General features: G+C 38.5%; 1 protein-coding gene across 3 annotated transcripts in view; it reads left to right on the top strand.

Moving 5' to 3' along the window:
• Window positions 1-25,120, top strand: part of LOC122685281 — a 374,369-nt gene that overhangs the window by 141,015 nt on the left and 208,234 nt on the right. Inside the window, exon 3 of one of the 3 annotated variants that reach the window (XR_006338325.1) lies at window positions 1,485-5,492. The exons of the other annotated variants lie outside the window; for them this stretch is intronic. The gene's annotated coding sequence lies outside the window, so the exon portion shown is untranslated. Of the gene's footprint in view, window positions 1-1,484; window positions 5,493-25,120 lie in introns of those variants that run through there. 3 annotated transcript variants of the gene reach the window in all.

Genomic DNA, 25,120 nt, shown 5'->3' with positions numbered 1-25,120 from the left:
AGAGTATAATGATGCTAGCACTGATATTAGCACTGACCCAGTACCATTAACTAATCTACAGACTTTACTGAGATTCCAACAATTGTCCCACCAATGTTGTTTATCTGGTCTTCATCTGGAATGCTTCCTTAATTTTCTGCAGCCAGGCATAGCTCCCCAGTTTTTGTTTTTCATGACCTTGATGCCTTTGAAGACTTTGAGTAGTTATTTTATAGAATTTTTTTCTGCTTTTTTCTGATGTTTTCTCCTGATTTGATTCAGGTTATATATTTATGGCAAGAATATCACAAAAGTGATGTGCCTTTCTCAGTGCATCATATCAAGAGGTAAATGAAGTCTCACTGGTGATGTTTACTCACAAGTTTAAAATGGTGTCTGCTAGGTTCCCTGTAGCTCTTAACACATTTAGTCTTGTATTCTCTATATTTTTGTCATGGTGTTTTAGGACTGGAGAGGATCAAAGAAATGATTTGTCAATAATATTAAATGTTGTGTACTATCAGGAATTATACACTAAGGCCTATATATACTCATTCACTTATTCCTCATAATACGTCTAGAGACACTTTATCAACTCCAGTTTACCTTTTTGAAGAGGACATGCCTGCTTGACAACCAACTACTTGTAGAAAGAATGTAACTTGCTCATTTTTTATGCCACTTAGAGCTTAGCACAGTTTTTTTTACACAAACTATGGGGCAGTAAATGTTTAAGGTGACTTAAATTGAAATTAAATGGAAGGCAGAGTGTTCACATTATATAATTAACTAACCATATATGTGAAAAAGGAGAAGGAATCATGGGTAATTATAAAGAGCTGAATTTGGGGAAGAGGAATACATAAAGATGATGGTTTATTTTCAAAGAGGCAAAGCTAAGAAACAAGATGAAATTTCTCTTGTCCAGAGGGGTTACGAGCACAGCCTTGGGGAGAATTCACATTTAGGAAGTATGTGGCAGAGAAAAGTCAATAAAATCTAAGGGTGTGAAATGTGAACAAGGTAGAAGTAAGCTAGTATCTGGTTACAGCCAAGTTCAAGTCTAGAATGAATAAAATTAAGTAGCATATGTTTGGGGCCATGGTTAAGTGCCAATGGATATTTTGGGGAAACTGAAAAAACATTTTTTAGAAGTTGTCATAAGTTTTTTTGTTTTTATTTAATTTAGCCAACACACAATTATCCAGAGTAATGGAAGAGAAAAAATGGCAAGATAAGTTAGAAGAATGGATAACTCCGGACACGCAGACTTGACTAGAACACTTTGTATGTGATTTCTGAGGCAGCACATTTCCTTTTCAATGTTTGCTAAATTTACATGAAAAATAGCTTTTATTTCTTAATACAAAGCCTGTGTGGTGGAAGGGAAAGAAAAGCAGAATTTGAAAAGTGGTCACATAGTTATACTTGTGAGCTTATTTTAAATGTAAGACTGCTTCACATTGTTCTAAATATAAACCTTTTCTGACCTTATCTATCTTCAGATTTTACAATAAGAGAGATCAGATCGTTGGACCAGAATGCACCTCAGATTTCTACTCTTTGCATCACCAGTAACTAACTTAGGCCACCTGATGGGAAGAACTGACTCATTGGAAAAGACACTGATGCTGGGAAAGATTGAAGGCAAGAGAAGGGGACGACAGAGGATGAGATGGTTGGATGGCATCACCAACTCGATGGACATGAGTTTAAGCAAACTCCAGAAATTGGTGACGGACGGGGAAGCCTGGCTTGCTGCAGTCCATGGGGTCGCAAAGAGTCGGACATGATTGAGCAACTGAACTGTGCCATGCAGCAGGGAGAGTCCTTCAGTCCTTTGGTGCCTCAGTTTCTCTCCTAAAAAGGCAAAGGTTGACAGGATAGTCTCAATTATGTCCCCTTTGGAGTTAATATTCTAGATGCTTCTGCTTTGGGGATGCTAGCTACACAACTGGTTTGCATCTCAGACAAATTGTATTTACTAAATCATGACATGTGTAACTGCTTCCTAAAAAGCAGATTTTCTAGAGAAAAATAGAAGTAGAGAGATTCATTGCCAAAGCTGCATAACATGGTAATTGTGGAACAAACAGTTACAGGAACAGCTTTTTATTTTAAAACAAGCTTGGCATTTTCATTTGTTTGGGGCTTTCTCAGTGGTAATGAGGATGGCCCTTGCCAATTAGTTCTCGCTCCCAGAGTCCCTGGATGAGCTGCTTCTGTGAGAGAGAGATTGGTCTTAAGAACCCAAGGCAGCCGGGAAGAAAGATATTGATGCTGCAGCGCCTAGCAGTCTTTCAAAGAGGACGGATGGAGGTGGGTAGCTAGAGAGGGGAAGACCCTGATGAGGAGAAAAAGAAATTAATTTAGATGGGAGCCCCGGAGACTGGACAGAGTTTAAATAGTCTAACAGTGGTTGGTTTATTATGCAACCAGTAGTAGTCTGCTTCTGAAAGAAGTATCCATTCTTTCTTCTGTTTGGAGTCTTTCTCTTTGCCTCTATCCCTCCTTAACTCTTTCTCCACCCCCACCTTCTCTTCTTAGCGTGTCCTTTCATGATGAGGTTAATTTGTTTACCCGGAAAAGGGGAAGAATGAGAGTTTGCATACTGGTGAGAACAGGCTTCCTCTCTCAGAGCTACAAACATTAAACTCTCCACTCTGCCCTGGGGAGGCTGTGAGCAACAAAAGATGATATCTCATTTTAAGATGAAAGGCAAGATTCTGAGATCTTCAAAACTCCCAGCTAATCAAAATCCTGCTGAAGTGAAGGAAAGGGGGTGTGTGTGTGTGTGTGTGTGTGTTGACCCGCCACCCTGCGGGGTGGACAGTCTCTGAAATGAACCCATACAATAAGCTCTGATGAGCTCTGGTGTGGGGACGGATGCCAAGGTGATGGAGAGTAGGAGGAAGCATACAGGAACCCTGCTGCAGCCAAGAGGTGTCTTAAAGTAGGGCAGACAGTCTGAGAAGAATATATTTTTCAAGTAGTACAATTTTGATACTGCGAAGATCATATTCCCAAGTTAGGGAATTTGGAAACCTCAGTTCTCCCCCAAGATCTGTTCCCTATTAGCGTGTAGTCCTGAGCAAGCTACTTAACCTTTCTGAATCTAAGTTTCCTAAAATAAAATGGACACACTCATTATTTCTCACTTTTTTTTTTTTGAGAATATGAATTAGATCATCTTTGTACTAATGCTGAGATCTGTGTCATGATATGACTTTTGAGCATTCAGTTGCCATCTGTACAATGGGAATAGTGATACTTGGAGGGATTTCATGAGAATTTAATGAGATAAGAAAGCCAGGCCTAGAAAAATGCCCAATACTTTTTTTTCTCTCCTCTTTCTTTGGATGCTGGTTATCTTGAGTATTTGGGAAATAATAACTTAGTCTGTATTATTACTTTTGTTATGAGCATAAAAGTATAATTAAAGCTTTGAACTTGTTGGACATCACAACATGTGTTCCAAAGAAAACTGGAAAAGCATTTTGTGTGATTTCCTGTATTTTAAATTATCAGTTGGCCATTGATATTGCTAACTCAGAGCTGATTCTATATTTGCAGCATGGGAAAAAAAGGATGCAAGTATAAGATCATATCAGCTGACATTATGATAAACTGGTACCCTGTGGGCACGGACCAGTTAGAACAGATACCCATCCTAGTGCTGGAGCGAGGCCTCTGAGTCTCACTACTGTGACATCCTAGACATTAACCCTTGAATTGCTGGACCCTGGGGAGTTTGGGGGAGGGGGCTGGGACAGGGTCTGGGGAAAATAGGAAGTCCTTGAAGGACCTTGGGGAAGTGACTTTATAAATATGAAGTTTTTGATATTTAAAAGGTAGAAGGCCAAACCAATGCAGACAGAGTGTCCCTACTTATCTAGAACTCAACAACAATATCATGCAAACAAATTAAAATGTCCTTAAACCACCCATTTTCCACCCAAACACGAACTCTGAATCCCTTGTAATATTTATTGGCAAGTTTCTAAAATGGGCTTTTGTCACTGAACCTTACTCTCTTGGTGAGTCAACAGAATGGGGTCAAAACTGGGGCAACTCATTAGATGTGCTCCAGAATAGGCATAGAACAAGGGGCTTGTGCTAAGGAATGTGTACCTTACTCTTGACACTTTCCTACTAACTAGGGTTCTGTTTTCATAAGTAGTTCTGTGAAATCTGAGCGTAACAATCATTCTACATTACAGGGTTTTACTTAGTTAATTATGCTCAGAACCTAGGACCTTGATTGAAATCAGGATGTGACAGGAAGAAAAGAGATTATTTCAAAGGATGGTTTAGAAGAGGGCAGACATGATGGAGCACTGCACTAGGACATTTGGAAATCCACAAGAAACTCTTCCTGAAGTTACTGGCTGCCTTGGAGTCAGGAAGAAAGGATTCCGAAGAAGGGGGAGGCATCAAGTCTGTCTCCCAGGTGGCTGACCCTATGCACACATACTTTGCTTTGGGCATGTGTAGCATCAGGTGCTTATACCTGATGCTTATAGCCTATTTCACCAGGCTCCAGGATGAAGAGGAGACTGGTCACATACATGGAAGTTCTTGATGAACCCACAGCTCTTCTGGGCAGTGCTATCTGCAAACACAGAAGAAATAATGGAATTGTATCACCAAGTGATACTTTCCCTTAATTTCAAAGACAGTCATGAACTCACCTGTGGCCCATTAAAAAATGTGAGCCAGGACCTGAATTTGGGGGAAAGTCACTTGAAGGGAAGGGCAGCTGAGAGACAAAGAAGGCAAAGTCACTAGAGTCCTACATATAGTTCCAATGGGGATCTATTGGAAGGTCAATGGTGATTCATCACCACCAGTTCCTAAACCACTCTAATGGCTCACTTGGAGGCAGGCCTTCATGCAGAAAGTTTGCTCAGCAAGAGATAGCTGCTAGGATCACAGCTCAAGGCACAAAGCTTCCAGCTGAAGCCCTTAGTAAAGATAGATCCTGGTTTCATTTTGCAGCCTAAGTAAACTGTCATTAATAATAGTGTTTATATTTTTAACATTCTATTATGCTATCTTTTTTCTTTATCCAAAATTCCTGAAAAACAGAATATTCTGGTTAATGGAGTCTTTTTTTTTTTTTAGTTAAAAAAATTGCCTTTTGTACTACAAAGAGAGCAATAGTTACATTGAGTTGAAATGTAGTAAAATATACTTAACAGTACAGTAGTTCTTTTATGATTTAAGAAGCCCTTAACAAACTCATATTATTACCTAAAGCTCATCCAGGGCACCAAGTCCGGGTATCAAATGTTGGTCTCAATCTGATGTCACCATAGAAATATACTTGAGGAATTGAGTTAATTTTTAAATGGAATATTTTTTTTTCACAATTTCCTCAAACCAAGAATGCAAAGACTGCATCAGTTCAGTTCAGTTGCTCAGTCGTGTCCGACTCTTTGTGACCCTAGGGACTGCAGCACACCAGGTTTCCCTGTCCATCACCAACTCCCAGAGCTTACTCAAACTCATGTCCATTGAGTCATGATGCTATCCTACCATCTCATCCTTCTCCTCCTACCTTCAATCTTTCCTAGCATCAGGGTCTTTTCCAATGAGTCAGTTCTTCGCTTCAGGTGGCCAAAGTACTGGAGTTTCAGCTTCAGCATCAGACCTTCCAATGAATATTCAGGACTGATTTCCTTTAGGATGGACTGATTGGATCTCCTTGCAGTCCAAGGGACTCAAGAGTCTTCTCTAATACCATAGTTCAAAAGTATCAATTCTTCAGTGCTCAGCTTTCTTTATGGTCCAACTCTCACATCCATACATGACCACTGGAAAAATCATAGCTTTGACTAGACAGACCTGTAGAAATAATCAAATTATATGCTTGTGTGTACATGCGTACCTTTATATACATGCATATATATATATATATCACTTCAATATTTGTGGTTAATAAAAAGTTAATGTTATCTTTTCCCATATTTTCAATCATGAGCTTGTTTGACCTAAAAATGGCTTTGAACATGATTTAAGAGATCTGTTTTCTGATTTCTTTTATTAGAGCAATTAAAAAACAGGAAAGAAGAATTTCTCAACAGAACTCAGCATAATAACTGACCCCTAAACTTCTAGTTTGTGTGGATAGATTTGCTTAGAAGTTATTTGCTTCCAAATAATTTTAGTCAAGTTATTTTTTACGGGAAGCATAGTTTGTATACAGTGAGATGCATGGATTTTTAGTGTTAGAGTTCAGTGAATTTTGATATATTTGTATGTCTCAGTAACCATCAATTTGATCAAGATAGAGAATATTTTTACCACCAGAGAAATATCCCTTCTGTGCATGTGATCTGAATCACGAATTGAGAAATATTTTAGTAATGATTATGTATCTTGCTGCAGCCAAGTTCGTCTGTTAGAGAGCAGTTGCAGAGCTATTGTGGAGTGGGATTTACCAGGCCCTGATTATTCCGCCCCCCTCTTCCGGGAAAGAATGCCACAGAAAGAGATGAGGGGAAGAGTTGAGAATATATGTAACGGAGTGATTAGTGGTGTTTTATGGAATCCAAGATAAGAGAAATGAGAATATAAAGGGAATAAGAGGATTTAAAAAATTGTGCCAGTGGACTCGAAATCCAAATATCTCTGGAGTTGGGATTCTAAGATACATGATCTGGAAAAATAGCAATTGGTAGGGAGAGGGTAGGCTGTGAAGATTTTGGAAGTGATGCAGTGAATAATTGTTAATGAAAGTTTCTAAAACCTTAGGATTCAGTTGCTAAAGTAGAGAGGAAAAAATAAAGTGTTGGAGAATAAGAAAGTCAGTGAATAAGAGGCCAAGGTGTTGAGTGGATATTGACATGAATATTGAAATCACTAAGAATGATGACAGAAATAATGGTGGTGTGCAAGACAAGTGAGAGAGAGGGATCCAAAGGCTGATGGTAACCACAGCATCACCATCTGTACCACTGGAGCATGGGACCCCAGGGTACAGTCTGATGGGCTGTGATTCATAAATCTGTGGTTTTATGGAAGGAAGGGAGAAAAAATATTTCTAGAAGCAGCCATGGGGAACAGAGACATCCGTTCTGTCTCCAGGCCTGTGATACCACATGGGACATAAGAGGGAAGAGCAGCCATTTAGGGCTACAGAGGAGACAGCATATTCAGGGAATAGCTAAATTTTAATAGACGAAGAAGTTGGAATTAATACCTAGAAAAGAGTTGGAGGCTCTGGAGAAGAGGTAGAAGAGTGAGTTTCAGAGAGTGCAGTGAAGAAGTCTGGAAAGTCAAAGATTTTTGGATTAGGGAACGGGCAGCACTGTATAACGGAATTGGAGAAGGAAATGGCAACCCACTCCAGTATTCTTGCCTGGAAAATCCCTTGGACAGAGGATCCTGGTGGGCTACATACAGTCCATGGGGTTGCAAAGAGTTGGACACGACTGAGCACACACACAGACACCCACACACACAGCAGTTGTCTCCCTGTTTTCTTCTCTCCCTCTTCCTCCCTTAGTGGGACAATTGTGTTCTTGTACCTTAGACCTTTATCTTTCCACAGCTGACCTGCACATTTAATTCTCAGCTCCCAACCCTTTTTTCTTTTCTCAGCAGCTCCACTCTACCTGACACTCAAATGTATCAACTTAGGTGTATTTTTTTTTTTGCTCTTTGCAAGTTAAACATGGAAAAGACAAAAATAGAAGAGCTCATTAATCCCTGTAAGAAAAACATGTCAGGGTGAGACAATGAAGTTCTGTTATAAGGGCAAGCACAGTGTTGATTTTTAGCAAGTTGACCCAAGATCATTCTTTGTTAAATAGCTATAATGTGGGTCACAGTTTGGATCATGCAAATATTAGGAAATACTTATTGGACTTATAAATTTCTTATTAATGAATGATAATAGTAATAAACTTGAACTAGACTCAGCCGCTTCATTTGGCAATATCATGCTAGTAAACTCTATGTTTAGATAAATAGGAACAAAAAGCAATGAAACAACTTGCCAAAGGGCCCTTTTCCTACTTGATAAGCCAGTTTTCTTAATTTGTTTTCTATGCCTTTACTCATTTTCTCATTTATTGCAGCAGCTTCTGGTTCTGGAAGTAAACAAGGTTACACAGAAAATTGTAATTAAATTTTTCTTTAAGTTCAGTCACCAAAGAGTTGGGCTTAGAGGCAAAGCAAATGTTTAGTGGTGTAACAAGTGGGAATCTTCTATATTTATTCAGAAGAATGCAATACATCTGACCTGGAAAATCTGAAATGAGAGAAAGTGTAGCCTTACTAAAGTATGTCTCACAGATGAGTAAATATAGTAGAAAATGCTTTCTCTTTTTAGTGATGTATAGAGTAATTTTTTAGATATTTGTTAATTTTTTTTCTGTAAAATTTTTTTTCCTCCTCCTCAATTCTGAGAGAGTAGTAAAACCTTTGTACTACCTTCCCTCTAGGAAGGATTATGTCACAGGGTGAAAGAAAAAATTGCTTATAAACTACAAAGCATGTCATAAAGGTAAAAGAGCAACATGGAGACAGCTTGGACAATGGGAATCTCAGTAATAACTATCGTGGCTGTGAGAGTGGAGGGGCCTTCTCAACGCTTTTGTTCTTGATAAGACTCCAGGACCTTTGCAGAGCACTGGGGAATTGTTCAAATACTTGAATTTAAATTTGCCACTATTTTGGCCTGATGGACCTTGCAAATGGAATTGATTTTTGTTTGTTTGTTTGTTGTTTCTGTTATAATTATTATCATTTATTTTTTACCTCAGGGTACCAAATAGGACTAATCAAAATCTTTGACTCATGATACACTACCATCATTGCTTATTCAAGGCTTTCATTTATTTTACTTTATATATTCATTGAATATATGAAATTATATGAACCCACTGCCCAATTTAAGAACTGGAATCTAATGTACATCTATGTGATCTTGCTTATTCCATTTTTTTGGCCTGCCATTGGAGTGGCCGTTATTTTGAATTTTATCCTTATCCTGCCTGTTATTACATGCCTATCTTACCCTAAAATTTTTTTTGTTTAGTTTTGCTTCCTTTTGATTTTTATAAAAAGAATATCTTAATATATGTGTCTTCTGGGAGTTGCTTCTTTCACTCATCATTATCACAGTAAGATTCCTGGATGATTCATCTCTGTGTTACATATGTTTCCCTCATGAAGAAGTCAGTAAAGAATCCGCCTGCAATGCGAGAGACCTGGGTTCAATCCCTGGGTTGGGAAGATCACCTGGAGGAGGGCATGGCAACCCACTCCAGTGTTCTTGCCTGGAGAATCCCCATGAACAGAGGAGCCTGGTGGGCTGCATGCATCCATGGGGTTGCAAAGAGTCGGACGTGACTGATTGACTAAGCACAGCACACAGCACATGTGCTACATGTGGCTTTGTTCTGTAATCTTCATTGATATTTGATATTTCTCTAAATATGTTGCAGTTTTTTTAAACTTCTATCATGGGCATCTGGGTTGTTTCCAGATTTGTGCTATCATTAACAGCACTGCTGATTGTTTTCTGGTACACATTTGCTAAACTTCTCTTGGGCAAATACCTAGGAGTGGAATTGCTGGTGTATTGAGTATGCAATATTCAACTATATAAAATAATGATAAATAGTTTTCCAAAGTGATTATTCCAAGTTATATCCTATTAACAATGTATGAGAGCCTATTGCTCTACAATCTCTGAAATACCTGGTTTTTAGTTTTTGCCCATTGAATGAATGTAAATCCTGCCATTTTTTTTATACTTCCTGATTAATTGAGCTTCACTTCATATGCTTTTTAGCGATACATGTTTTCTATAAATTGCTTATTCAGATATTTTGCACAATGTTCATTTCTTTTTGTACTTTTATTATTGATTCATATGAGTTCTTAATTATAAATTATACCAAATTTTTAATCTTTTCTTTCCTATTAAGTGTTTTGTAATAGTTTAGGAAATCACTTTCTACCATAAGGCTAGGAAGATGTTCATTTATGTGTTCCTCTTAGATTTGTAAACTTTTTATTTCAATAAGACATCACCACTTCTATTCAGTATTGTATAGGATTTCTATCTAGTTCTGTAAGAGAAGGAATGAATTAAAAGTTGTAACGAATGAACTGAAAGTAATAAGGATAAGAAAAACACTATCACTTTTCAATAATGATTATCTACTTAAAATTCCCCTAAATTGAGTAAACAAATTATAATAGGGGAGTTGAACAAGGCAGCTGAAGATAAGATCAATACAAATTTTATTATATTCTATTAACGAGAAACAAACAGAATAACAATTAACTATGAAAGATACTATTTTATGATGATTGAAAATATAAAGTACAATACTTAGAGATAAATCTAACAGTAGGTATGCAAAACTTACATATAGAAAACTATAACATTTTTGAAGAATATTTAAAAAGATTAGTAGCAGAGAAGTGTACCATGTTCATCATGGAAAGATGTCATAAAGACCTTAATTCTTCCAGTAAAGATCTATAGATTTAATGTTCAGTTCAGTCGCTTAGTCATGTCTGACTCTTTATGACCCCATGAGCTGCAGCACACCAGGCCTCCCTGTCTATCACCAACTCCTGGAGTCCACCCAAACCCATGTCCATTGAGTCGGTGATACCATCCAACTATCTCATTCTCTGTCGTCCCCCTCTCCTCCTGCCCTCAATCTTTCCCAGCATCAGGGTCTTTTCCAATGAGTCAGCTCTTTGCATCAGGTGGCCAAAGTATTGGAGTTTCAGCTTCAACATCAGTCCTACCACTGAACACCCAGGACTGATCTCCTTTAGGATGGACTGGTTGGATCTCCTTGTAACCCAAGGGACTCTCAAGAGTCTTCTCCAACACCACAGTTCAAAAGCATCAATTCTTCGGCGCTCAGCTTTCTTTATGGTCCAACTCTCACATCCATACATGACTACTGGAAAAACCATAGCCTTGACTAGATGGACCTTTCTTGACAAAGTAATGTCTCTGCTTTTTAATATGCTGTCTAGGTTGGTCATAACTTTCCTTCCAAGGAGTAAGCGTCTTTTAATTTCATGGCTGCAATCACCATCTGCAGTGATTTTGGAGCCCAAAAAAATAAAGTCAGCCACTGTTTCCACTCTTCCCCCATCTATTTCCCATGAAGTGATGGAACCAGATGCCATGACCTTTGTTTTCTGAATGTTGAGCTTTAAGCCAACTTTTTCACTCTCCTCTTTCACTTTCATCAAGAGGCTCTCTAGTTCTTCTTCACTTTTTGCCATAGGGTGGTGTCATCTGCATGTCTGAGGTTATTGATATTTCTCCCAGCAATCTTTTAATGTGACTATAGTTGAAATCACCAAAGGATTCTTTGTATAATTCAGTAAAGGTCCAAACCTAATCAAAATACTTCCTTAAAACATAAAAATGTGAAGCAGTTTCTCTCCCAGGTATAGAGGCTTTTGGAGCTACCATAATTGAGATGTGTTTCACACAGGAGAGATAAATTGATGCATGAAATAGAATACAGTGTTCAACAAAAGATCCATGCATATATACAATTTGGATATTTGATAGAGGTGGCATAAATCACTTGGGAGAGGAGTTATTATTTAATAGTTATGGCTGAAAAAGTTTGTTATCTTCATGGAAAAGATATGAAAATTAATCTCTGCACACATTTTACATGAAACAACTCTCCATGGATTAAGAATTTAAATAGAAAAGGCAGAAAATTTAAACTTTCACTAGAGTTAATTTGTTTTGGAGAAAGGGAACCATAACCCATTTCTGCATAGCCAAATTTGCAGTATCATATTCATTTCTAGTTTAAGTATTGAGCCCATACTTAATATAGAACACAGATTTTAGAGAATTCCTTCAATAGAAAATTAAATTTCTATTTCCTTTTCTAAAATGATGTCCACCTCTTCTCCATTGCTCTTCCCTTTCCACTCCTGCTGATTATCAGAGGAGAAAATCCTAGACTAGACAGTCTATATCTCTTGCAAATTATTTTTTAAATAAAGAGAGGTGTATCTAGAGGAGATGAAGAAATGTTGGGACAGCATTGAAGAAAGAGGCAGCAAATACTAAAACTTTGGGTTCTGAATATATGCATTAACAGTTTTCATGTGTGGCAGATACTGTTAGTTGACTCCTTCAACACCCATTCCAATTTCTTTTCACTTACCTTCTTTCGTTTTGAAAGTTCTAAAAGAAAAAGCTTATTTTTTTCAGACTCCATTTTAACTAGAGGAGCCCGTGGAACTCAGTTCTGGCCAGTGAGACGTACATGTTGAGACCCCTTGGTGCTGCCACGTCTGTTTTCTCCTGACTGTTGCCTGAAACATAGATGCCACCCCAGATCTGCAGCTGCCATTATTAAGGATGATAGAGCAGAAAAGGAAGGGTCCTGCTTTTTTGATGGCATCCTCGAGGCTCCATACAAGCCCTAGACCTAGCTACCTACAACCTTTTCTTACATAAGTGAAGGATCTCTGTTTCTACTAAGTCAACATTTACTGAACTTTCTGATACTATATAGTGCATTCTATCACCACGACACAAATAATCCTTACTATTTCACATGTGTGTATCTGAATGCAGCAATTATCATTCATTCATATAAATGTATGCAACTCCAGTATACCTCTCCCGAATTTAACAATTCTGGTTGAGAAAGCTTAAATAGTAAAGACATAGAAGAATTGAATCTTATAATGAACACATTTTATGTTATAGATATAAATAGGCTTTTATATTCCTCAAGAAGGGAATAAATCATTTTTTTTTCATTTATTTTTATTAGTTGGAGGCTAATCACTTTACAATATTGGAGTGGTTTTTGTTATACATTGACATGAATCAGCCATGGATTTACATGTGTTCCCCATCCTGATCCCCCCTCCCACCTCCCTCTCCACCCGATCCCTCTGAGTCTTCCCAGTGCACCAGGCCTGAGCATTTGTCTCATGCATCCAACCTGGGCTGATGATCTGTTTCACCCTAGATAATATACATGTTTCGATTTCATTTTTATACATTCTGGAACTTTCACAAAAACTGATCATGAATTTGAGCACAAAAAATGTTAATTTTTTAAATGGCCTTGTCAATTTTTTATGGGTCACATATTCTGATTGTAAATCTATCATATTTGAAATAAATGATAGATTAAACAGAAATTCTGATAACTTAAAGATATACCTCTAGAAATATTATGTTGGATCAGTGAGAAAATGAAAAAAGGAATTATATGCTATCAGGAAGCAAGAAAATAAGAATACTTCATCCCCAAAACTGTGAAACACAGCAAAAGCTGCACTCAGGAGAAAATCAATAGTTTACATGCCCTCAATATTGAAGAAACAATAGAAAATAAGGGAACTAAGAATTGATCTTAAGAAATTAGAAGAGGAATACCAAAGTAAACCAAAGGAAAATACAGGAAATTGTTAAAGATAGACTGGATTTAATTTAGTAAAAAACAAAACTCTGCAGAAAAAGAAAAAAGTAAGTCTAAAAGATGGTTTTTAGAAAATAGCAATAAACCAGATAAGCCTGATTATAAGTGAGAGAACAAAATACAAATGTTTAGGAATGTGAATATAGTACAAATGTGGAAGAGATTAAGAAGAATTATAAAGATTGAATATCTATTTTGACAGATTTGGAGACCTAGAGCAGATGGATGATTTTCTAGCAGAAGATGAAATACCAAATTTGACCTAAAGAAGATGTAAGATCCTTGAAGAGACCAATTACCAAAGACAAGATTGAAAAGGTGAATAAAGATGTACCATTCAGACAGACACCAAGGCCAGATGGGTTCTCAGCCAAGTTTTATCTAACCTTTAAAGAAAAGTTTATTCCAGGTTATTTTAACTATTTCAAGCTATAGAAGAAAGTAGAAATCTTCTCAATTTATTTCCTAAATCTCACAAACTTAATGACAAAATTTTATCAATTACCAATATATTACCTAATATACAACAAAACTCATTTATTAAATAAAATATTGACAAATAGAATATATCAAAGAATAATACATTATTATTAAGAGGCAACTCAGAAATTGAAATGTGATTCAGTATCAGTATAATCTATTATGATATCAATAAATTTAAGAAGAAAAAAAGTATGTGATTATATTTGTATATGTGTGCATGCTCAGTCATGTCCTGCTCTTTGTGACCCCATGTCTGTAGTCTGCCAGGCTCCTCTGTCCATGAAATTCTCCAGGAAGGAATACTGGAGTAGGTTGCTATTTACTCCTTCAAGGGATTGTCCTGACCCAGGGATTGAACCCACATCTCTTGAGTCTCCTGCAAATAGGTACTGAAAGCCATTTAATAAAATACAGCAGTTTTTCCTAATAACCCAAACTAGAAAGGAAACTATTTAAAAGTACTACCAAGTTTTACCATATTCCTATAGCAAATACCACTCTAAACAACAAAACACTAAAACTTTTAATTAAATCACGAAGAAAATATCTAGCACTTTTGTAGTGCTTACTATCTGTGGGGATGGTTTTAGGTACTTTACATACAATATTTTTCAAAATCATACATGAGAGATATCATTATAAGCCCCATGTTAAAGACAGGAGAACTGAGGCAAAGAGAGATTAAATAACTTGCCCAGGAATACACAAACAGCAAGTAGTGAACTTATGATTCAGAGCTAGACAGTTGTGCTCTACTGACCATGCTCTTAACACTGTGCTGTGTAGTCTCTAAATAAAGATTCTTGTTTTCATTATTATTATTCAACACATTTTGAAGTAGCAGCAACTGTAATACAAGAAGAAAATGAGAGAAACCTCAGTGATGGAAGAGATAAGTAGACATTTTGTAGATTGTGTTCAGTGAAAAATCAAAAAACATAAAGTTCTATTAATATTAATAAGGATAGTTGATAAGGTAGCTGGACAAAAGATTAAAAAAATGTTTTCTTCATTCTTGCCATAAAGACCTAGAAATGGAAACAGGGGGAAGTATTTTACTTGCAACAGTCATACAGATGAACAGATACACATATACATGAAGGACACTTAAAATCTGGCAAAAATTGGATAAGGAAACCCCATGATATACACAGAAAACTATGTGTAAACTATAACCATATTGAAAGACATACAAAGAAGTTTTGAACAAGTGGAGAGAATATTTAACATCTCAATTCTCTGAAATTAATATGTAATGAAATTCCAGTAACAAAATTTTCTAGGCATTAGATAAAATCATCTTGAAATGCAGATAAAAGAATAAATGCCTCAGAAATAGCCAGGAAAATGTATGAAATGAAGAATGATGGGGAACTTTCCTTACAGGCATTCAGCATACAATAATCAGTGTATGATCATGGCATCCGGTCCCATCACTTCATGGCAAATAGATGGGGAAACAGTGGAAACAGTGGCTGACTTTATTTTTCTGGGCTCCAAAATCACTGCAGATGGTGATTGCAGCCATGAAATTAAAAGACGCTTACTCCTTGGAAGGAAAGTTATGACCAACCTAGACAGCATATTAAAAAGCAGAGACATCACTTGATCAACAAAGGTCCGTCTAGTCAAGTCTATGGTTTTTTCCAGTGGTCATGTATGGATGTGAGTGTTGGACTATAAAGAAAACTGAGCGCTGAAGAATTGATGCTTTTGAACTGTGGTGTTGGAGAAGACTCTTGAGAGTTCCCTGGACTGCAAGGAGATCCAACCAGTCCATCCTAAAGGAGATCAGTCCTGGGTGTTCATTGGAAGGACTGAGGTTGAAGCTGAAACTCCAATATTTTGGCCACCTGATGCGAAGAGCTGACTCGTTTGAGAAGACCCTGATATTGGAAAAAACTGAAGGCAGGAGGAGAAGGGGACAACAGAGGATGAAATGTTTGGATGGCATCACTGACTCAATGGATATGAGTTTGGGTGAACTCCGGGAGTTGGTGATGGACAGGGAGGCCTGGCGTGCTGCAGTTCATGGGGTCGCTGGGAGTTGGACACGACTGAGTGACTGAACTGAACTGAATCAGTGTAAGTGTAGGGAGAGACAAATAATTTGAAATCTCAGGATACAACAGAATTTAATATTTTATGAGTAGGGATTCAGTTCAGTGGGGAAAGGATGGATCATTGAATAAATGGTAGTGAAACAATTGCCTATTCAACGGGAGTGGAAAATACAGAGCTGTTTTTTGATCAACCAGTTTTTTTTTTTTCCAAGTTGTAGACCAAATAGCCAGGCCATTGGCAATAGCCCAGGCATTAGTAAAAACAGAACAAAGTTCATCAAAAGAGCTGTTGCCTTGAGTTTTGAGAATAGCCTTGAGTTCTATCTGCTAGTGGAGCAACTGTGTCCCTTTTGTGTTTTTGCATAGCAGCTGTTGAGGTTGAGAAGCTATGCAGTCCAGCAGACACTACTAGATTTCAGCCTAGCCAGGCCATTAGTGAATTGAGCCCAGGCACTTAAGTGAACCTGTGTGAACTGAGAATCCAATGAGCCAGTAGTTTCCTTCAGGAGGTAGAATGGAGGAATAAAGTTTTCCCCAAAGAGACAGCTGTAATTTTTTGTAAATGTAAAACTGAGGTGTCACTCAGGTCATGATAGATACATTCTTGAATATTTCATTTCCATGTGACAATCATACTTAAAACTGCAGGGGGCACCTTTGGGTGGTGACTGCCTCTCTTTACCAGAGGGTTCAATTGGGAAAGTCATCCATCCCAAAGACTGGTAGCTCAAAAGAGTTATTAATGCTGTGGAACCACAAACATTGATGGCCTGCCACAGCTTATTGGACTGCTTCCAATGCCACTTGTTGATTTGGAGCTCCCACTCACAGAATACTAATCTGTTAGTTAGCTGATATAAATACCAAGCAGAATGCACAAGTGAGGTGCATACTGTTTCCAACACCAAATTAGATGTTGATCTTCTTTTTGGTGGCTTCCGACGTGGCGCTAGTGGTAAAGAACATGCCTGCCAATGCAGGAGACATGAGATGTGGGTTCGATCCCTGAGTTGGGAAGATCCTCTGGAGGAGGATATGGCAACTGCTCCAGTATTTTTGCCTGGAAAATTCCAAGGACAGAGGAGCCTGGTGGGCTACAGTCCATGGGGTTGTACAGAGTCAGACACGACTGAGCACACACTTCATTTTGGTGGTGTGTGGCCACCCTTGACTGCTGAAGGGATGAACATTGTGATTTCACCTACATAGTCCCAAGAAACTTTATTAAGAAAGCAGACTCTGAATTTCATCACAGTTTATCAGCCACCCTGCTGGCTGAAGTGTGATAACACTGCACTTAGAATAACTAAAACTGCATCTTCTCATTTATCAACCAAAGTTATCACCTACATAGTAAAAGCTTTGAAAGTCAGAACACAGAGGAATTTTTACTAACCCTGACTCACCCACTAGTGACAAATGGTAGGGAAATTTAGGTCCTTAGGAATAGTGCAACTGCATATTAGAGCCTTTGCTATAAGAATGTGAATCAGTTTTGGTCATAGGGTGCCAGTGTCCAAGACGTCATACCAAGCGCCATACTTTTGTACAGTTGTTGTTCACTTGCTAAGTTGTGTCTGACTCTGTGACCCCGTGAACTGCATCACGCCATGCTTCACTATATCCCAAAATTTGCTCAATTTCATGTTCATTGAGTTGGTGATGCCACCCAATCATCTCATCCTCTGTTGTCCCCTTCTCCTCCTGCTCTCAATCTTTCCCAGCATCGGGCTCTTATCCAGTGAGTCAGCTCTTTATATCAGGTGGTCCAAGTATTGGAGCTTCAGCATCAGTCCTTCCAATGAATATTCAGGGTTGATTTCCTTTACGACTAACTGCAGTCCCTTGCAGTCCAAGGAACTCTCAAGAGTCGTCTCCAGCACCACAGTTCTGAAAAATCAATTCTTCAGCTCTCAACCTTCTTTATGGTCCAACTCCCATATCCATCCACTGCAAAAACCATAGCTTTGACTATAGCTTTGACTAGATGGACCTTTGTTGGCAAAGTGATGTCTCTGCTTTTTAATATGGTGTCTAGGTTTGTCATAGCTTGTTTTCCAAGGATAAAGTATCTTTTAATTTCATGACTGGAGCCACTGCCCACAATGATTTTGGAGCCCATGGGAATAAAATCTGCCACTATTTCCATTTTTTCCCTTCTATTTGCCATGAAGTGATGGAACTGGATGCCATGATCTTAGAGTTTTGAATGTTGAGTTTTAAACCAGCTTTTTAACTCTCCTTTTTCACTCTTATCAAGAGGCTTCTTTAGTTCCTCTTAGCTTTCTTCCATTAGAGTGGTACCATCTGCATATCTGAGGTTGCTGATAACTTCTCCAGGTAATCTTAATTCCAGCTTGTGAGTCATCCAGCCCAGCATTTCACGTGATGTACCCTATATACAAGTTAAATAAGCAGGTGACAATATACAGCCTTGCCGTACTCCTTTCCCAATTTTGATCCAGTCCGTTGTTGCATGTTGGGTTTTCTAGAGTGATTTCAGTTAGAGTCACAACACCAGGGCTTTGGGAACAATTGAATTAAGTAAGTCTCAAGCTCCCATTAACCTTTTTTTACTGCCTATAAAGTTCTATATATTGAGATATTGCATCTCTTGCTACCCCTCCTACCTCTAAATCAAGGCTTCAAAGCTGTGGTTTCCCTTTTTCCTTCTGGGATACTATACTTTATCTGTTGAACCACCTACGAGGGGCTGAGGAGATGATTTGAGGACCTATTTATAGATCCCTTTATCACTTCTTTCTTAGGGCTCTTCCCAGTTGGGAGACTTCCTTCTGGCATTTATGGATAGGAAAGTACATGCATGCATGCATACTTGCCAACTCTCTTCAGTTGTGTCCAACTCTTTGCAACCCTATGGACTGTAGCCTGCCAGGCTCCTCTGTCCATGGAATTCTCCAGGCAACCCAATACTGGAGTGGGTTGCCATGCCTTTCTCCAGGGGATCTTCCCAACCCAGAGATTGAACCCGCATCTCCTGGGGCTCCTGCATTGCAGGTAGAGTCTTGACCCCTGAACCACCAAGTATATGCATATAATATCTCATTTCTTACTATATATTCAGATGTAGAAGAAATATCAATAGTACACTGAATTGCCCAAAGTTGCCCAGGTGTCACAAAGTCTTTTCTTCCCCCCTTTGAATCACTTCCCCCCACCCAGATTGACTGGCAAGGTGACACTGGCCTTGAGGACACTTTGATTTAGCAGCCACCAGCCATACTGGTTTTTGGCTAGTGCTGTGGGGTTTTTGTACCCTTTGGTGACTTGGGCTTGACTTACACAATACTTTTTAAAAAGAACTCCACTTTAATCTGGATCAATTGCTACCCCATCATATGATTGCATCTCTTAGGTTTTTGCCCAGTTTTAACATAAGGACTAGGGGAGTTTTCCAGGGGAGAGGGGCTAACACTAAGAAAACATCTAGAATCCCTTGGTTAGTTTTTCATTCTCCATTAATTCACCTTCATCAGCATCAGAGACCCCACCTGCTGTGAGAGCCTGAATAATAATGATTCAGCTATGGTTTCCCCTAAGAGTTTGTCTCTGCCAGGAAAATCTCTCCAAGAGGGTTTAAGTTCCCCCACAGCAGCCAAAGCTCACTGCAAAAACTCTGAAACCTTCTCTATCATCTCTGAATGTGTTTAAATATAGCTCGGTAGGTTACAAGGGGGCCTCAGAAATAAGATGTCCCTGCTGTGGCCATTCTTCCTTAACAATTATAGGGTATCCACCACCCTCATCTCCCAGATGACCCAGCCAGAGAACTAACAATCAGTCTGGTTTCTGCCCCACTGGTTGCAAATTTGCCTGCTTTCACTCCATATAGAGGCTCATCTCTGTAACTATTGGGATGGAAACTTTTGCATATCCAGCATGAATTGTAATACTGGTATTCGCAATATAGAGGATTTAAGGTCAACATCCCAACTGGAAAAAAAAAAAAAAAGCCCACCCTGGGCAGAGTCAGCAACCACCTGCATCTTTCAACCAACTGTCTTTGAACTGATTTCCCAGTATTCATCTACAACCACCGCCTCAATTCTGTCTCATTTACAGGCAGTAAACCAGTGGACCATTCACTGCCTAGTTAACCAGTCAATTCAGTCCACATATTCACTATCACTATGAACAAAGCTAGTGGAGGTGATGGAATTCCAATTGAGCTATTTCAAATCCTAAAAGATGATGCTGTGAAAGTGCTGCACTCAATATGTCAGCAAATTTGGAAAACTCAGCAGTGCCACAGGACTGAAAAAGGTCAGTTTTCATTACAATCCCAAAGAAAGGCAATGCCAAAGAATGCTCAAATTGCACTATTGCACAATTGCACTACAGAATCTATAACTAAAAGTCCCAATATATAGGGTAAATACAACAAATATAGGAGACTAAAATGCTCAAACTACCGCACAATTGCATTCATCTCACACGCTGGTAAAGTAATGCTCAAAATTCTCCAAGCCAGGCTTCAGCAATACATGAACTGTGAACTTCCAGATGTTCAAGCTGGTTTTAGAAAAGGCACAGGAACCAGGGATCAAATTGCCAACATCCGCTGGATCATCGAAAAAGCAAGAGTTTCAGAAAAACATCTATTTCTGCTTTATTGACTATGCCAAAGCCTTTGACTGTGTAGATCACAATAAACTGTGGTAAATTCTGAAGGAAATGGGAATACCAGACCACCTGACCTGCCTCTTGAGAATTCTGTATGCAGGTCAGGAAGCAATAGTTAGAACTGGACATGGACCAACAGACTGGTTCCAAATAGGAAAAGTAGTACATCAAGGCTGTATATTGTCACCCAGCTTATTTAACTTATATGCAGAGCACATCATGAGAAATGCTGGGCTGGAGGAAGCACAAGCTGGAATCAAGATTGCTGGGAAAAATATCAATAACCTCACATATGCAGAGGACACCACCCTTATGGCAGAAAGTGAAGAAGAACTAAAGAGCCTGTTGATGAAAGTGAAAGAAGAGAGTGAAGAAGTTGGCTTAAAGCTCAGCATTCAGAAAACCAAGATCATGGCATCTGGTCCCATCACTTCATGGCAAATAGATGGGAAACAGGGGAAATAGTGGAAACAGTGTCAGACTTTATTTTCTTGGACTCCAAAATCACTGCAGATGGTGATTGCAGCCATGAAGTTAAAAGATGCTTGCTACTTGGAAGGAAAGTTATGACCAACCTTGACAGTATATTAAAAAGCAGGGACATTGTCAACAAAGGTCTGTCTAGTCAAGGCTATGGTTTTTCCAGTAGTCATGTATGGATGTGAGTGTTGGACTATAAAAAAAGCTGAGCACCGAAGAATTGATGCTTTTGAACTATGGTGTTAGAGAAGATTCTTGAGAGTCCCTTGGACTGCAAGGAGATCCAACCAGTCCATCCTAAAGGAAATCAGTCCTGGGTGTTCATTGGAAGGACTGAGGTTGAAGCTGAAACTTCAATATTTTGGCCACCTGATGCGAAGAGCTGACTCATTGGAAAAGACCCTGATGTTGGGAAAGATTGAAGGCAGGAGGAGAAGGGGATGACAGAGGATGAGATGGTTAGATGGCATCACTGACTCGATGGACATGAGTTTGGGTAAACTCTAGGAGTTGGTGATGGACAGGGAGGCCTGGCATGCTGCAGTTCATGGGGTCACAAAGAGTTGGACACAGCTGAGTGACTGAACTGAACTGATTGACTATCAATATTGTGGACTTCATTCAAATGCCTTTAATTGGCCCAAAAGGCCCTCCCAGTTTCTCTTGCCCAAAGTCAGGCCTCTGTCAGTATGCCATTCTCATCACAGAAGCTGGGAAGAATTGTGACCTTATTTTCAAGCTCATATGTTAGCCTTCTAGAGTTTCATGGATGGTGTTAAAAGACATGAGACTCCTGTGTTAGAGATAAAGGACAGTTTAGCACATGCAGCGATAGTCATAGCCAGAGAATCGGTGTTTTTAGCGTTGATTTCTTGGGTCCCATTTACCTTATCCGATGCACAGAGCACCAGCTGACACCTCACAGGCTGGGAGTTGTGTTACCAGAGAGAAGCCTTGACCTCAGGGGACCTGAATCTTTTATAAGGAGCAGTAAGTAAGCCTCAACTTTGCTCCAGAGGGAAACACTATCTTTATCTTCTGAGACTGTAAACCAGCATGTCCCTTGCTCTGGAAGGAGACATTCTTTCTCTCTTTCCAGGCTGTTTGCTCTATAAGCATGGTTAAAAAGACAGTCTAGAACAAAACAGTGAGTCTGAAGGCATGCAGTAATGTGTGAGGTCCATGGAGAATAGTCTACTTACAATGAATTTATACTCCTTGCCAGAAAGGAATGAAACTGAGGGAGACTAAAGCGTTGCAGCATCTAACTCAAGGGAGACTTTAAGGAATCGTAAAATTAGACAATTGTGAAAACTATTAAAATTGACAGTCAATTGAAAATGTGAAAAATTTCAAATACATAAACTATGAATAAATATTATGCATCTTGAAGAAATGCAGGCAATTTCATGGCAAAGAAGTTATGGGATATTGAATTTTTAAAGAAAAATACTAGTAATGTAGCATTTGAAAAGATATACTCATTATTCTGCTTACATTAGTTATAATAATCAAATATTCAATATAAAGATGTTTTAAAATTTTGTTTTTAAATATACATGTCATTTTTATTTTCAAAATAATTTTGAAAACAACTTCTAAGTAGAACTATTTAGAAATCTGCCAATATAATTTAAAAAATAATTTATAGTCAATAAATAAATGCTTTCCAGACAATTTCAGTTTTTAGAGCCCTCTTTGTATCAAAACTGATGTTGATGACAAGTTATCTGTTCATCTGACAATGAATGAAAGTTACCTAATGAGAGGAAGAAATTCTGAGTGATCATAGGAGGCTACTGGGAAGTGAAGAAACTTCAACAAGCTTCCATGAGAAATGTGAAAGTAATATCATATCATATATGCACAGAGTTCTGTTTAATTCATTTATATTTTCACTGATCATTCAGAGAATTATTGAACTTTTGAGATAGAAGGAAACTTAGAATTCATCTACTTTAATGTTCAATTTAATGTAATATCTTTTTAAACACCCTTTACAGATTTAAATCTTATTTAAAAGCCTTAATTATATTTTTAAATAATTTATGGGAGAAAAGTAATATGTTGGACATATTTTATATAAAAGTATATTCATACTGCTACTACTGAATTGAAAGAATCAGCTGTATTCTCTCCCAGGGTTGATTTTCCTCCTTTTACTGTATAGGTTTATTTGAATCTTTTAATTAAAAAGCTGCTTTAATTTGGGGGCATTTTCTACATCTGCAATATCAGCTGCTTGACATCCTCTTCCTTTCTGTAATTGCATTAAATTTTAACATCACTTTTGGCTGCTGAGTAATTTAGTCATGAAGATTAGCAGGATGGGGATATAGCAAGGTGATTAAAACCTGAGCTTCTAGGGTCAGTGCAAACCAAGTTTGAACTCTAGTTACAGCACTTCCAAGTCATGTGACTTCAAATTATTTGATCTCTGTAAACTCAACTGCCTTGTCAGTAAAATGGGAATAACAGTGACAATACTCAGTGAATTGTGAGAGTTAAATGTTAAAAAGCTTAATACAGTGTCTGGCACCTAGTTTGCATGCATGTGTGATCAGTTGCTTTAGTTATGTCCAACTCTGTGAGATCCTATGGACTATAGCCTGCCAGGCTCCTTTGTCCATGGGGATTCTCCAGGCAAGAACAGTGGAGTGGATTGCCATGCCCTCCTCCAGAGGATCTTCCCAACCCAGAGATCAGACCCGAGTCTCTTATGTCTCCTGCATTCACAATTGGGTTCTTTACCACTAGCGCCACCTGGGAAGCCCCTGGCAACTAGTTTACTGACATTCAGTAGACATTTATGGTGATGACGACGATGACAGTATTGGCATAATATAAAAACCAGAATAAAATTGTTAGTGAAAAATTCAGTGTACTCTTAAAAAAAGAGCAAAAACAGGCTATGAATATCAGAATCTAATTAAAACTTTATACTAGGTATTAAGGGCTTCCCAGGTGGCACAGTGGTAAGAAACTGCCATCCAGTGCCAGAGATGCGGGTGTGATCCCTGGACTAAGATCCCCTGGAGGAGGAAATGAAAACTCACTCTAGTATTCTTGCCGGTGAAATCCCATGGATAGAGGAGCCTGACAGGCTACAGTCCATGGGGTCTCAGAGTCAGACACGACTGAGTGTGCACATGTACACAGTGGCATTAGGTATTAAATTATGTATTGCTTCACATTTCATGAGCTTATTTCAGAAGGAGTGCCTGGTGATATCTACCATTAGTTTGTTTTCTCACCTGATAGGCTCTGAAATGTGGGAGAAGGGAATGAATGATTTGAATGGGAAAGGGTAGTATGTGTAAGGATGTGCAGAATAAGTATATCCTTTGCTTACTGTGATTTTTGCAGCCTGATGACTTTTTTTGCAAGCAGTTTTGCAAAGCTAGGATAACTAATCTGAACCGTAGCCTTATTAGTAAAGTCAATATTTTGGTCCTTGTTTCACAGATAGAGGAACTGAGCCAAGACACAGTAAATGTCTTTGTCAAGGTTACACAGACAGTCAGGGGCAAAATACACATTTATTTCAGGGTCCTGATTCCAAAGCCATAGGCTGTGTAATTCTGGTGATATACAGAACAGCTGAAAACACACTATATGTAGTAGTTGTATCTGAAATAGAATAACACAAATATCATTTTCAGAATCTCCAAATCAAGGTCACACCTGTGTAATCGCATATTTCTAACATTATTATTTAGGCTGACAGTAGTTGAAGCGTGCAAGAAATGTATTTGCGAAAAGAAACTACCAGTTATATTGATAAAGCAGCTTTTGGAATGGAACTGGTGCTAGAGGGAGAAATAAGAAGGAAATAACTTAATACACTGAACAAATTTTTACCTGATACGTTTTAATATTGAACTGAAATTCATGAAAAAAAAATATGGCTGATATTTCCCACTGACACGTTGGTGGTTCTGCATTTCCTCTTCGTTCTGCAGCCCCAGCTCATCTGGGTCCCTGTGACTGAGTCAAAGAAAGAGCCAGCCAGCC

Source organism: Cervus elaphus, chromosome 28, assembly GCF_910594005.1.
Source record: "Cervus elaphus chromosome 28, mCerEla1.1, whole genome shotgun sequence".
Taxonomy (NCBI): Eukaryota; Metazoa; Chordata; class Mammalia; order Artiodactyla; family Cervidae; genus Cervus; species Cervus elaphus.
Note: the sequence above shows the minus strand (reverse complement) of the source record. Positions and strands in the feature narration are given on the sequence as shown.